The 11,782-nt window shown below is 46.5% G+C and overlaps 1 long non-coding RNA gene across 1 annotated transcript; it reads left to right on the plus strand.

Moving 5' to 3' along the window:
- Nucleotides 1–7,383: 7,383 nt before the first annotated feature.
- LOC135365904 (uncharacterized) lies at nucleotides 7,384–10,994 on the plus strand. Its single transcript, XR_010414001.1, has 4 exons — nucleotides 7,384–7,696; nucleotides 8,550–8,633; nucleotides 9,676–9,765; nucleotides 10,873–10,994. It is a non-coding gene; the product is annotated as an uncharacterized LOC135365904 (long non-coding RNA).
- The last annotated feature ends 788 nt before the right edge of the window (nucleotides 10,995–11,782 follow it).

The raw sequence follows: 11,782 nt of genomic DNA on the forward strand, positions 1-11,782 counted from the left end.
CAATATCACCGCATACTAGCAACTTACAGACGAGGTTGCAACCATACGCGATAGAGCAACACACTCTTGGGAATGGCAACACAAACACGCACAGGCACGCGCATTACTTTTGATTGAGGATGGAACATGACCAACCGGAACAACGAGAAAAAGATGCTTCGTAAGTGCCATGTTCACAGCCGTGTCGCCATGCCCACTGAGCGTAACAGTGTGACGTAATCGCTTTTGAAGTATCCCAGATGTTGTTATCGATGACGGTAGGTCTTCCTATTGATAGGCTGAAACTGGGACACAAAGTTGAAGGTCCGGATTTTCTTGTCTCAGCAAACTAGTCGGGGGCAGTAGATTGAGCCGAACAGTACTGGGTGGGAACAGTACCTGGTGCGGCGCCTCACCAATCGGGAAAGAAGTAGCAGCATGATCGCCAGATGTCCAATGCAACAAAATCTGAACAACGAGAAAAATATGCTTCGTAAGTGCCATGTTCACAGCCGTGTCGCCATGCCCACTGAGCGTAACAGTGTGACGTAATCGCTTTTGAAGTATCCCAGATGTTGTTATCGATGACGGTAGGTCTTCCTGTTGATAGGCTGAAACTGGGACACAAAGATGAAGGTCCGGATTTTCTTGTCTCAGCAAACTAGTCGGGGGCAGTAGTTTGAGCCGAACAGTACTGGGTGGGAACAGTACCTGGTGCGGCGCCTCACCAATCGGGAAAGAAGTAGCAGCATGATCGCCAGATGTCCAATGCAACAAAATCTGAACAACGAGAAAAAATATGCTTCGGAAGTGCCATGTTCACAGCCGTGTCGCCATGCCCACTGAGCGTAATAGTGTGGCGTAATCGCTTTTGAAGTATCCCAGTTGTTATCGATGACGGTAGGTCTTCCTGTTGATAGGCTGAAACTGGGACACAAAGTTGAAGGTCCGGATTTTCTTGTCTCGGCAAACTAGTCGGGGGCAGTAGATTGAGCCGAACAGTACTGGGTGGGAACAGTACCTGGTGCGGCGCCTCACCAATCGGGAAAGAAGTAGCAGCATGATCGCCAGATGTCCAATGCAACAAAATCTGAACAACGAGAAAAAATATGCTTCGGAAGTGCCATGTTCACAGCCGTGTCGCCATGCCCACTGAGCGTAATAGTGTGGCGTAATCGCTTTTGAAGTATCCCAGTTGTTATCGATGACGGTAGGTCTTCCTGTTGATAGGCTGAAACTGGGACACAAAGTTGAAGGTCCGGATTTTCTTGTCTCGGCAAACTAGTCGGGGGCAGTAGTTTGAGCCGAACAGTACTGGGTGGGAACAGTACCTGGTGCGGCGCCTCACCAATCGGGAAAGAAGTAGCAGCATGATCGCCAGATGTCCAATGCAACAAAATCTGAACAACGAGAAAAAATATGCTTCGGAAGTGCCATGTTCACAGCCGTGTCGCCATGCCCACTGAGCGTAATAGTGTGGCGTAATCGCTTTTGAAGTATCCCAGTTGTTATCGATGACGGTAGGTCTTCCTGTTGATAGGCTGAAACTGGGACACAAAGTTGAAGGTCCGGATTTTCTTGTCTCGGCAAACTAGTCGGGGGCAGTAGTTTGAGCCGAACAGTACTGGGTGGGAACAGTACCTGGTGCGGCGCCTCACCAATCGGGAAAGAAGTAGCAGCATGATCGCCAGATGTCCAATGCAACAAAATCTGAACAACGAGAAAAAATATGCTTCGGAAGTGCCATGTTCACAGCCGTGTCGCCATGCCCACTGAGCGTAATAGTGTGGCGTAATCGCTTTTGAAGTATCGCAGTTGTTATCGATGACGGTAGGTCTTCCTGTTGATAGGCTGAAACTGGGACACAAAGTTGAAGGTCCGGATTTTCTTGTCTCGGCAAACTAGGCGGGGGCAGTAGTTTGAGCCGAACAGTACTGGGTGGGAACAGTACCTGGTGCGGCGCCTCACCAATCTGGAAAGAAGTAGCAGCATGATCGCCAGATGTCCAATGCAACAAAATCTGAACAACGAGAAAAAATATGCTTCGGAAGTGCCATGTTCACAGCCGTGTCGCCATGCCCACTGAGCGTAATAGTGTGGCGTAATCGCTTTTGAAGTATCCCAGTTGTTATCGATGACGGTAGGTCTTTCTGTTGATAGGCTGAAACTGGGACACAAAGTTGAAGGTCCGGATTTTCTTGTCTCGGCAAACTAGTCGGGGGCAGTAGTTTGAGCCGAACAGTACTGGGTGGGAACAGTACCTGGTGCGGCGCCTCACCAATCGGGAAAGAAGTAGCAGCATGATCGCCAGATGTCCAATGCAACAAAATCTGAACAACGAGAAAAAATATGCTTCGGAAGTGCCATGTTCACAGCCGTGTCGCCATGCCCACTGAGCGTAATAGTGTGGCGTAATCGCTTTTGAAGTATCCCAGTTGTTATTGATGACGGTAGGTCTTCCTGTTGATAGGCTGAAACTGGGACACAAAGTTGAAGGTCCGGATTTTCTTGTCTCGGCAAACTAGGCGGGGGCAGTAGTTTGAGCCGAACAGTACTGGGTGGGAACAGTACCTGGTGCGGCGCCTCACCAATCGGGAAAGAAGTAGCAGCATGATCGCCAGATGTCCAATGCAACAAAATCTGAACAACGAGAAAAAATATGCTTCGGAAGTGCCATGTTCACAGCCGTGTCGCCATGCCCACTGAGCGTAATAGTGTGGCGTAATCGCTTTTGAAGTATCCCAGTTGTTATCGATGACGGTAGGTCTTTCTGTTGATAGGCTGAAACTGGGACACAAAGTTGAAGGTCCGGATTTTCTTGTCTCGGCAAACTAGTCGGGGGCAGTAGTTTGAGCCGAACAGTACTGGGTGGGAACAGTACCTGGTGCGGCGCCTCACCAATCGGGAAAGAAGTAGCAGCATGATCGCCAGATGTCCAATGCAACAAAATCTGAACAACGAGAAAAAATATGCTTCGGAAGTGCCATGTTCACAGCCGTGTCGCCATGCCCACTGAGCGTAATAGTGTGGCGTAATCGCTTTTGAAGTATCCCAGTTGTTATCGATGACGGTAGGTCTTTCTGTTGATAGGCTGAAACTGGGACACAAAGTTGAAGGTCCGGATTTTCTTGTCTCGGCAAACTAGTCGGGGGCAGTAGTTTGAGCCGAACAGTACTGGGTGGGAACAGTACCTGGTGCGGCGCCTCACCAATCGGGAAAGAAGTAGCAGCATGATCGCCAGATGTCCAATGCAACAAAATCTGAACAACGAGAAAAAATATGCTTCGGAAGTGCCATGTTCACAGCCGTGTCGCCATGCCCACTGAGCGTAATAGTGTGGCGTAATCGCTTTTGAAGTATCCCAGTTGTTATCGATGACGGTAGGTCTTCCTGTTGATAGGCTGAAACTGGGACACAAAGTTGAAGGTCCGGATTTTCTTGTCTCGGCAAACTAGGCGGGGGCAGTAGTTTGAGCCGAACAGTACTGGGTGGGAACAGTACCTGGTGCGGCGCCTCACCAGTCGGGAAAGAAGTAGCAGCATGATCGCCAGATGTCCAATGCAACAAAATCTGAACAACGAGAAAAATATGCTTCGTAAGTGCCATGTTCACAGCCGTGTCGCCATGCCCACTGAGCGTAACAGTGTGACGTAATCGCTTTTGAAGTATCCCAGATGTTGTTATCGATGACGGTAGGTCTTCCTGTTGATAGGCTGAAACTGGGACACAAAGTTGAAGGTCCGGATTTTCTTGTCTCAGCAAACTAGTCGGGGGCAGTAGATTGAGCCGAACAGTACTGGGTGGGAACAGTACCTGGTGCGGCGCCTCACCAATCGGGAAAGAAGTAGCAGCATGATCGCCAGATGTCCAATGCAACAAAATCTGAACAACGAGAAAAAATATGCTTCGGAAGTGCCATGTTCACAGCCGTGTCGCCATGCCCACTGAGCGTAATAGTGTGGCGTAATCGCTTTTGAAGTATCCCAGTTGTTATCGATGACGGTAGGTCTTCCTGTTGATAGGCTGAAACTGGGACACAAAGTTGAAGGTCCGGATTTTCTTGTCTCGGCAAACTAGTCGGGGGCAGTAGTTTGAGCCGAACAGTACTGGGTGGGAACAGTACCTGGTGCGGCGCCTCACCAATCGGGAAAGAAGTAGCAGCATGATCGCCAGATGTCCAATGCAACAAAATCTGAACAACGAGAAAAAATATGCTTCGGAAGTGCCATGTTCACAGCCGTGTCGCCATGCCCACTGAGCGTAATAGTGTGGCGTAATCGCTTTTGAAGTATCCCAGTTGTTATCGATGACGGTAGGTCTTCCTGTTGATAGGCTGAAACTGGGACACAAAGTTGAAGGTCCGGATTTTCTTGTCTCGGCAAACTAGTCGGGGGCAGTAGTTTGAGCCGAACAGTACTGGGTGGGAACAGTACCTGGTGCGGCGCCTCACCAATCGGGAAAGAAGTAGCAGCATGATCGCCAGATGTCCAATGCAACAAAATCTGAACAACGAGAAAAAATATGCTTCGGAAGTGCCATGTTCACAGCCGTGTCGCCATGCCCACTGAGCGTAATAGTGTGGCGTAATCGCTTTTGAAGTATCCCAGTTGTTATCGATGACGGTAGGTCTTCCTGTTGATAGGCTGAAACTGGGACACAAAGTTGAAGGTCCGGATTTTCTTGTCTCGGCAAACTAGTCGGGGGCAGTAGTTTGAGCCGAACAGTACTGGGTGGGAACAGTACCTGGTGCGGCGCCTCACCAATCGGGAAAGAAGTAGCAGCATGATCGCCAGATGTCCAATGCAACAAAATCTGAACAACGAGAAAAAATATGCTTCGGAAGTGCCATGTTCACAGCCGTGTCGCCATGCCCACTGAGCGTAATAGTGTGGCGTAATCGCTTTTGAAGTATCGCAGTTGTTATCGATGACGGTAGGTCTTCCTGTTGATAGGCTGAAACTGGGACACAAAGTTGAAGGTCCGGATTTTCTTGTCTCGGCAAACTAGGCGGGGGCAGTAGTTTGAGCCGAACAGTACTGGGTGGGAACAGTACCTGGTGCGGCGCCTCACCAATCTGGAAAGAAGTAGCAGCATGATCGCCAGATGTCCAATGCAACAAAATCTGAACAACGAGAAAAAATATGCTTCGGAAGTGCCATGTTCACAGCCGTGTCGCCATGCCCACTGAGCGTAATAGTGTGGCGTAATCGCTTTTGAAGTATCCCAGTTGTTATCGATGACGGTAGGTCTTTCTGTTGATAGGCTGAAACTGGGACACAAAGTTGAAGGTCCGGATTTTCTTGTCTCGGCAAACTAGTCGGGGGCAGTAGTTTGAGCCGAACAGTACTGGGTGGGAACAGTACCTGGTGCGGCGCCTCACCAATCGGGAAAGAAGTAGCAGCATGATCGCCAGATGTCCAATGCAACAAAATCTGAACAACGAGAAAAAATATGCTTCGGAAGTGCCATGTTCACAGCCGTGTCGCCATGCCCACTGAGCGTAATAGTGTGGCGTAATCGCTTTTGAAGTATCCCAGTTGTTATTGATGACGGTAGGTCTTCCTGTTGATAGGCTGAAACTGGGACACAAAGTTGAAGGTCCGGATTTTCTTGTCTCGGCAAACTAGGCGGGGGCAGTAGTTTGAGCCGAACAGTACTGGGTGGGAACAGTACCTGGTGCGGCGCCTCACCAATCGGGAAAGAAGTAGCAGCATGATCGCCAGATGTCCAATGCAACAAAATCTGAACAACGAGAAAAAATATGCTTCGGAAGTGCCATGTTCACAGCCGTGTCGCCATGCCCACTGAGCGTAATAGTGTGGCGTAATCGCTTTTGAAGTATCCCAGTTGTTATCGATGACGGTAGGTCTTTCTGTTGATAGGCTGAAACTGGGACACAAAGTTGAAGGTCCGGATTTTCTTGTCTCGGCAAACTAGTCGGGGGCAGTAGTTTGAGCCGAACAGTACTGGGTGGGAACAGTACCTGGTGCGGCGCCTCACCAATCGGGAAAGAAGTAGCAGCATGATCGCCAGATGTCCAATGCAACAAAATCTGAACAACGAGAAAAAATATGCTTCGGAAGTGCCATGTTCACAGCCGTGTCGCCATGCCCACTGAGCGTAATAGTGTGGCGTAATCGCTTTTGAAGTATCCCAGTTGTTATCGATGACGGTAGGTCTTTCTGTTGATAGGCTGAAACTGCCCTGTTGGAAAAAACCATAAAAGTCCATATAGATTATGTATGGACTTGTGTGGACACTTATGACATTGAATGGAAATGGTATGGAACGCTATGGAATTATATGGTCCTCAGACGCTACGCGTACGGACTGCTACGGTGCACCAATGGAATCCATATGGCATGTGCGGACTTCTATGGTGGCCGTACGGGTTCCATAGAGAGTGTGTACGGAACCCTATGGCAGCCGTTCAAAGTCCGTAGAGCGAGTCTGCGGACTTCTGTGACGGCCGTACAGGTGTCCATACAAGAAACTTCTGTGTGTACGGAATCTCTTGGCAGGCAAAGAAATTATATTAAGCCAAAGGACGACTAGATGTAAAATGCGCTGTGTGCGCATCACCGTGACAGGGTTGCTGCTTTGCGCATGCCGCAACACTTTCACCACTATCATAGAAATTTTTCCAAACTGCAACCTGTTAAAGCGGATTTGTTTACGTTGCTTTTTTAGCTTACGACACACAATCAGGCTGCACTGTTTACATAACGCAATAATAATAATATTAATAAAAAAAATAATAACATAAAGTTTTTGTCATTCGAGGAGAAAAAGATACGCCGGTGCTAGCAACAGGAATTAAGGAAACAGAACCCGGCTGGCTTTGGAACAATCATTGAATTTCGCTTAGTGCTACACTCAGTAACATATATATGTTTGATTAGTTTACCAAAAAGGGCAGATGGGATACGTTGATATGCATAAAATAATTCAATATTTATTTGTTGACGCATGATAGGGATCTAAAAATAGGCAAACAATATTGAAGTAACACATAGGCTATGCTGGTCCTTTGTTCATATATCGTTTTCTGGGTGCCGCTCCTGGCGATTTTCTGGAGATATCACGAGTTATCCTTGTCGTGATTTGACATCATTCTCAATGCCTTGAAGTGAGCGTTCTATAATCACAAACACAAATACACGCACATAATTGGCGTAATACTTTCCGTGGAACGGTGTTTTCATAACACGAAAATGCAACAATAGAACAGAAACCGAAACAGACAAACTGCCGTCTAAGAATGGCGATGGTCGTCAACGTATGGCACTATGATTAATATTATGGGGCACTGTTATTTAGTTAGAGAAAAATGATGGTTAATCCTTTGCGCAAAGCCAAAAGTCGGTAAGAAATAATATTTAAAAATTACCTGTTGCTAGATGCACTTCGCCTAGGGGGCTACGTGTCGCTGTGTTTTTGGCTTTGGGTGGTTATGGCGGACGTAGGCGAAGCACGTTGTTTCTGTGTGATCAATTTCCTTTTTCAGCAAAACCTTTCTTGGCTGCACAACGTATTTTAATCTGCGTGCAATGTATGAACTCGTGATATATGCGGACGAAGTGGAGGTAGTTACTACAGTGTCAAGGAGTTTGCACTTCCATGAAGGATCGGTGGACGATTTTAGCTCAACGGCTCTTTATGCCTGCTGGCGAAGAAGCGATGGACTGTTGTCCCGCCAAGGTGCCGATAATGAAAGGTGAACATATAAATATCTGTTTTGATGTGATAATGAAGTGATACGGAATGCTATCTGTGATTGCAAAGTGCATGCGTGAAGTTTGAAAATTCTTTGCGATCCGTTCAAACAAAGGAACGAAACTCGATGAGAGGAGAGTGAGATTCGCTAGAGTTAGCAACAGTTGTTTAGGTATCGGGACCCGGCTGATTAGCTTTGGAATAAGCGTTGGAATGTGTTACATAATCGTCATTGCACATACAAAAGCGCGTGCCATTGAGGATTGCTAGGTGGGGTTCTGTGGTTTGTCATGTGCGACTTGGTTGTGCGCGGATGGGTTGGAAGCTTAGATGTTTCTGTTCGGGTGTGTCTCGGCTACATCTCGTCGTTTAGGCCATCATATGTTTGAGATGCACGTACTTGAATGTGTGGTTCTATGTCGCTGCAAATACAAGTGCCCTGTGTTGTAGACATATAGGATAGCTGGCCCCGAAATCGTAACACATTCACTTTTTAAAACAATCCCGTGTTATCTTGTCAAACCATTGCTTTTGTCTTTCGCAACTCTTAGATAAAATAACACAGGTGGATTTCTCATAAATAAAGTCAAATGGATATGTTAGTAATTCATGATTAAATTTTCAAAAAAGTAGAGTAGGCCGGCTGTTGACCATAATAAGTCGCATGTGCATCCAACATAATGAGAATGAGCTGAGGTAGTCTACAGGCGTGGACAGCACGGCGTGGCTTGCTCACCCACTGCATGCTTTGTGTACTTGTAGTGTTTCCACACTATATTAGTTACATGCATGCCATGCTTTGTACGACAGACTCCTCTGATTGTGCCTTTCATCTGTCAAATGCTGTTTTCCAGAAAACGTGCCTTATCAAGACAGTGTGACGTCCACAAGCAAGTGCCACAGATTTTTTATGCTCATGACATGGATGCAGCTCTGTGGTAGGACTACGCTTTCATACTTTTTATTTCGTTGGGAAACGGTGTTTTATTTCTCACTACTTCTCACGTGTACACAGACAAGCATGACAGTGTGAGTTTAAAATGCATGAAGTCAAAGCATGGATCTCTGTTAATTTTATTACTCCCAGTCTGCATTTGTCAATGTTCTGTTTTTTCTTTTTTTGTAGGATGTTACTATGGAGCAAAGTCCATGTTCATAAATGCATCTACTGCTTACGTTAGTTTCTGTTAAAGCTGCTGATACCACACGACAAATACTGTGGCATGAACAAGGAAATTTACAACTCAGGCATTGCTGTACAACCAATTGGAGAGTTGCACCATACTGAGATCTCGTTTGCTTTGTGCAAGTAAACAACGCTTAGATATATAGAATACAAAGCTTGTGAAATGCATGTTCTACACTGCACTACACCGTCATTATAGGCACTATCAACAGCATTGTCTGTAAACTGTTTTCAGATTGCCCTGTGCCTATGGGCACAACCAGAACGAACACAACAATCCGAAAACAGTTTAGAGACAATGCTGTTGATAGTGCCTACAACACCATTAGCACTGGACCAATATGAACCGCCATCTTTTATTCCAGAGCTGTCTTTCTAGTACTCGTACAAAATCTTGAACGAAAAAGTTTCGGTTTGGCACATTGGCGGCTACTGTAACTGTGTCTTCATCACATTACTTATCGTGAATAAGTACAATGACCAATTTGCCCTACAGCTTTTGTTCCATTTTATAAGTTGTTGTCCCAAGCATGCCAACTACCCTGCTGCTCTTTTGTCAGGCTCCCACTGCTGCAGTGTACAACATGCATTGCACGAGCTTCTTATTCCATGTGTTCAAGAGCTGTTTACTTCCACATAGCTGACAAGATATCAGTGTAGTGCAGTTCCCCGATGGCAGTACCCCAATGTCTGAGTTGTAGATTTCATTAGTCATGCCACGCTATAGTATATTTATTGCAGTGTATGTGAAGTCTGCCGGTACCTGTATCAGGCTGGTTTGAAAAATTTTGCAGAGAGAAGTGGCAAGAACAGTGCGGTCACCTAGGGAGCTCCACGGACAGATCATGACTGCAAAGCGGCGCCAGCAGTTGCTGCTGTCACGAGTATGTGTATTTATTCTGCCAGAACATAGAGCAATTTTTCTATTTTGACAACAGTATCCACTTGTTAAGGAGCAATGTGGTGACATTTAACATCACTTGAATTCTTGCCTCACCTGTCAAGCTGCCCATCAGGCGCCACAATGCAAAATATTTTTACTCTTCTCTGCGTTATAGCTGCGCAGTTGAATTTATAAAAAAAATAGTTGGAGAGATGAGTTGCAGACAACAAACACGATGCTTTTATGACACGGTGAAGGCGCCATGCCTTGTTTCTTAGTTTTTTTCTTTGCACATCACGGTCTGCTTATAACTGCTTGAGCAGTTCTGCAGTACATCACTGGTCTCGTGAAGGAGTAACATACATCCCGACTTCCTCTCGTTCTGCGATGCATTCTCTTCACGAGGCGAATAATTTTTCAAAGGTGTACAGAACAGAGCTCTCTCGCTTGCTCTCTGCGTCACCTATGCTCATGGTTCCTCAGCAGAAGCTATTTGTTTGCACCTCAGCACTCCTTTAAAGAAAGCCCTGAGGTGATCCCCATTATCTGTTTGTGTGGCTGTGGGGGGTGTTCTTAAACAAAAAGCCTCTGTTTGAGAAAGCTCTAATAAATCATCCAGTTCTGGTGAGAGGAAGCTTTACGCTATATAGTAAAGCTGCTTCGCACCAGTCTTTGTCCTCTAAGCTGTTATGTACAATACTGATGCAGATGCAAGCACAATTTAACATTTTTTAAAGAAAGCCAGTGAACACTCATTTATTTTTTTTTTTGTTTGTTGTACAGATAAAATGGGTTTCTGAGCTCAGCTGTAGCATATGGTGTTACCATTGTCAAATGAACAGCAAACAGTATTACTTGCATCAAGAGCTGCCTCGTTGACCAATCAAATTACTTGCCCCCATGGTGCTGGTCACCACGAGCTGTCTCACAAAGTGGGACAACTTTGCTCAATTGCAGTCATGGACCAGGAAATGTGGGTTAGAGTCTTACTTCAGAACATCAATTTCCATCATGTTAAGAAGTTCGTTATTTTCGTAGAACGTGCTTCCACAGAGCATATGGTAGCGTGGTATTTGGTACTAACGCATGCTCATTTTCTGTATTTTAGGTTGCTTTCAGGAGTACACTGCCACGAAGCCCAGCCGCAAAGGCAGAAGTCTGACTGAGTGAAGTGATCCAATTAACGGCTACTAAAAAGGCTGTAAGACAATAAATTTTGTCAAATTGACATGCACTAGTTGTGTTCATTTTGTGCTGGTGTTACGTTCAGCAAACACTCACATCTCATCCCATCATCTTGCGGACTGCCACACATACCCATGCCATACAGCAAGGTCGGGGGACATACAGGCTATGGACTCCATAGGAGGCCATACAGTGTACGGACTGCCATAGGAGGCCATTCAGTGTACGGACTGCCATGGGAGGCCATTCAGTGTACGGACTGCCATAGGATGCCATACAGTGTACGGAGTCCGTACCAGTCCATAGAGTGTACGGAGTCCGTTCAGTTATTCCGTATGACTGCCAAACGGACACTTGTATGGTTTTTTCTAATAGGGTGGGACACAAAGTTGAAGGTCCGGATTTTCTTGTCTCGGCAAACTAGTCGGGGGCAGTAGTTTGAGCCGAACAGTACTGGGTGGGAACAGTACCTGGTGCGGCGCCTCACCAATCGGGAAAGAAGTAGCAGCATGATCGCCAGATGTCCAATGCAACAAAATCTGAACAACGAGAAAAAATATGCTTCGGAAGTGCCATGTTCACAGCCGTGTCGCCATGCCCACTGAGCGTAATAGTGTGGCGTAATCGCTTTTGAAGTATCCCAGTTGTTATCGATGACGGTAGGTCTTCCTGTTGATAGGCTGAAACTGGGACACAAAGTTGAAGGTCCGGATTTTCTTGTCTCGGCAAACTAGGCGGGGGCAGTAGTTTGAGCCGAACAGTACTGGGTGGGAACAGTACCTGGTGCGGCGCCTCACCAGTCGGGAAAGAAGTAGCAGCATGATCGCCAGATG

The sequence above is a fragment of the Ornithodoros turicata genome, chromosome 8 (genome assembly GCF_037126465.1).
Source record: "Ornithodoros turicata isolate Travis chromosome 8, ASM3712646v1, whole genome shotgun sequence".
Lineage (NCBI taxonomy): Eukaryota > Metazoa > Arthropoda > Arachnida > Ixodida > Argasidae > Ornithodoros > Ornithodoros turicata.